The following is a 4,133-nucleotide window of genomic DNA, read 5'->3' as shown; positions in this document are numbered from 1 at the left end:
GTGTGTGTGTGTGTGTGTGTGTGTGTGTGTGTGTGTTAACTGTGCTCACTCCGCGGCCCCCCGCCACTCCCGCCCCTGCTAGTCATGGAGGGTGCACACTTAGGGCGCAGTCAGCTTTTCACTTTCCCTCTCTGCTCCAGGCAGCAGCTTTGGCGTAGGCTCTCCTCTGGCAGTGCTTCGCAGTAGAAGCTCTAAAACAGAGGCTGTGGTAGGATGATCCTGAGGGGAGAAGCGGGACTGGAGAAGTGTCCTGTCTCACTGTGCCTTGGAGGCAATGTGGGCACTGCCCATCTCAGGTAGAGTTGGAGGCTGGATAACCTATGCTTTGGAGGACTCCGTGTCTGATGCTCAGGCTGACCGGCGTAGCGTGAGGAGGCCCTGGGTGAACGTGAGATCAGCAGCTTCTTAATGAGCAGAGAATGAGCCAGAGTGTGGTCAGGTTTGCACTTGCCTTAAACATATGAAGCCATTCCAGTCTGGAGCTGGTAGGACTGCCCAGTGGTTAGGAACCCTGGTTATTGAGAAGACTGGCTTTCGGGTTCCAGTGCCCACATCAGGAGACTGACAACTGCCTGGGATTCCAGATCGAGGTTAGTCAGTGTCCTCTTCTTGTTCTTATGGGCCCTGCACACCGTTGGCACTCAGACAAACAAGCATAAGTCTACATACGTCACACCACAGACACACAGGCGTTTATGCATACAGGCATACACACACCCTCACACTTTTGATTCTCCTGCCTCAGCCTTGTGCGTGGTGAGAGTACACGTGTAATTACTGCCATGTTTGGCAGTTTTAAGTGTTTTTATTGATTCTTTGTGAATTTTACATCATGCAACCCAATCCCACGTCAGCCTGTCCCTCCACATCTGCCCTCTGCCCTTGCACCCTCCTCCTCACAGGATACAATAAACAAAAACAGTAACAACAAGAGAATCTCACCACCACGGAAGCTACAGTGTGTTACGTAGTGTACCCTTTCACCCACATAGCTCCACTGGCCAATGTTCATTGCAATGAGTCATTGGTCTGGCTGAGGCCTCTGGCTTCTGCTAACTATCAATATATATGTGGGTCCTCACTAGAACTCCTCTTTGATAACCTGTTGTTGCCCTGTGTAGATCCTTCAGCTTGGGATCTGCAAGACCGGCCCCTTCACACACTCCAGCAGTTCATGGATGGGGTAGATGCTGGGGAGGGCCAACTCAGAGCCCTGGATCTGGGTGGAAGCTGAGTTGGTCTGCCTGCCAGCTCTCTGCTCCTGTGCCACCAGGGCCAGCTCTCCTTGTAATTTTAATTATTTTCAAACCTTATTTTTAATGATGGTCCTTAAATGCTTTAACCTCCCTTTTAGCCCACCACCCACCAGAGGTAGTGGGAAAGAAAGGATATGGGGAAAGTGGACCTGTTTAGGAAGGTGTTTTGGAGTAACTCCTGTCTGTGTTGTCTGAAAATCTGCAGTTCAGTTCGCAGGTCAGCAGTGGCAGCTCGATCCACTTGCAAACACTCCACAGACACACCAGCAGTCTAGTTTGGCAGAGTTGGGATAGCAAACACTGAATCAGCAGCAGTGGCACTGCCTAGCAGAGACAGCCAGGCCTCAGCCTCGGGACGAGTCAGCAGAGAAGTTCTCGGCTGTGTCTCTCAGTGAAGCAAAGACTCCAGACCCACAAGTGTTGCATAGCTAACTCTATAAGGAAGCCAAACTCAGCTCCCGTCACCGTCTGTCGACCCTTTTTATATTCTCTCCAAACATCACGTGTCCTCCACGGGCCTTGCGTCAGCACACGAGTCTGACATCACTCTGCTAATCAGCCCAAGTCCTTGGAAGTGGCAAGGAACTGCAGCCCACCACCCGAACTCTTTCGGTGAGGTCCTCTCTCTGGAGTTCAGACAAATGTAGCTCAACTACTCAATGTAAGGTGGGCAAATACATGCATGCCACTGGCAAAGAATCTTTTAGCACGTGTCCTTTCACGTGCTTGCTTTAGCAGATCATCCTGTGTCTGCTTCAGTGAAACGTTCCTTCACGAGTCTGCCTTAGTCTTTCACATGCGTCTGCTTCCGCGGATTGGCTCTTCACGTGTTTGCCCAGCCAAACGCCATCCACTTCATCTCCTGTTCTCACACCCTCAGGGCCAGCTCTCCCACACTGCCCAGGTGAGAGGCAGGGCCAAGGCTCTCAACTGCAACACAGGCCAGGACATCACCACGGTCTCAGGGGGCAGCGTGTGGTATTCACACCAGGCTGTTCCTCACCACTTTCTTGCCTCCAGTTTCGCCTCTCTTCAGGATACGCAAACCATTTCACTTCTCTTTCCCTCCCATCGCTCCACCACACCCTTTCTCATCACAGAGGGCTTTGGGTGTCTTCTGCCCACCAGAACTACATCAGAAATGATATTTTATTTTGAAAGGTAGGATGATGAAATATTAGTTCAACCCAAGGAATCCAAAGGAAATAAATCCCTTGCCAAGGTTAAACACAGCACAGAGCAACTGTAATTCAGCATACAGTTGTCCAGTCTCATGGTTGAACAGTCACCATGAGCAGCCAGAGACCTGAGCGGATAGGTCAATGACAGGAAGCAAACAGCAGGGCATGTTGAGTCAGCCGTGGTCTCCACTCTGCAGGGGCTGCTCTTCTTCCTGGGCTAGGACGTAGCTCTGGGAGTCACAGCCATTCACACAGTGATGGGATTTCTCAAAGGAAGAAAGCACAGGCCCACTGGCACTTGCGTTTGTTACTGGCTCCGTTGATGAACAGTATAATTCACCATTTCCCAAGGAACAAAAGCAGCAACTGCCTTCAAGTCTCCAGTTCCGCCTCTCTTCGCAGCACACAAACCGCTTGGCTTCTCTTCCTTTTCCATCTCCCATCACCTCCTTGCTCACCTCTGCTATGCTTTCCCAGTGAGTGTGGCCCGTGGCCAATGATAGGAATTTTAAATAAAAAGTTTAACAGAGTACTGCCGAGTGAGTCCACTCTAGTACATCCACCCCAACCTACTGTGTACATATAGTAAGAGCTGTCACGGCACCATTCTTATTACATTTAAAATTATTTCTGTCAGTCAGAAGAACAGGAAGGAGGCCCTCCTGCCCTTAGAACCCTCTCATGCCATCAGTTAGGATCCCAAAGACCCACCCCTCTGAGACCTCTTCCCACCCCCCAGCCCCTCGTGCCTCTGTCCTTACATGGGCAGGAGGATATCCACTGCTCAGGTGCAGGCCACTGCAATCAGAAGAACAGAGAGATGCCCCTGATAACTAAAGGCTACACTCTGCCACGAGTCCAGTCCTCAACTCTGACTGAGATTCCCTGCTGAACCAGAGGTCATACTGGCCACCGGAAATAGAGAGGACAGAGACCAGAAGACAAAAGAGGAAACAGAAACCAAGAAACAAAACACCCATCCAACAAAGACAAACTCAGACATCGGCACCTAGGCCTGTACCCAGCCCAGGCCCAGATGCCAGTGTAAGAACACGATCAACCACAGCCGAGGCAACGGGACACCACCAAAGTCCAGCAGGCCACGAAGATTCCAACAAAGCTCAAGCACAAGAAAGTGACCTTAAAACCTTAAAGAGGAAATGAATAGAGATCTTAAAGACATTCCAGGAAAACACAAGCAAGCAGTTGGAGGAGATAAAGAAATCTCTTAAGCAAAGCCAAGAAGAAGAAAAACAAAAGCAAATGGGTGAGGGAAATGAATAAAACCATTCAAGACCTGAAAAATGGAAATCCAGGTGTGATAAAGAAACCACCAACTGAGGGATGGAAAATGCAGGTAAGCGAACAGGGAGCACAGAAGCAAGCATCAGCATCAGAATGCAAGAGACCAAGAGAGCGTCTCAGGCTTAAAAGATACGATAGAAAAAATTGATACATCTGTCAAAGAAAATGTTATATCTAAAACGTTTAAGACACCGGGAATTCAAATATCCAGGAAACTAGGACACCATGAGAGGAAAAGACAAAAGCTGAGAAAGGTAGAACTAGAAAGAGAGGAATACCAGCTTAAGGATCCAGAAAATATTTTTTAACAAAATCATAAAAGAAAAATTCCCAAATTTTAAGAAGGATATGCTTAAGCCGGGCGTGGTGGCGCACGCCTTTAATCCCAGCA

Source organism: Mus pahari, chromosome 8, assembly GCF_900095145.1.
Source record: "Mus pahari chromosome 8, PAHARI_EIJ_v1.1, whole genome shotgun sequence".
NCBI classification, from domain to species: Eukaryota; Metazoa; Chordata; class Mammalia; order Rodentia; family Muridae; genus Mus; species Mus pahari.
Note: the sequence above shows the minus strand (reverse complement) of the source record.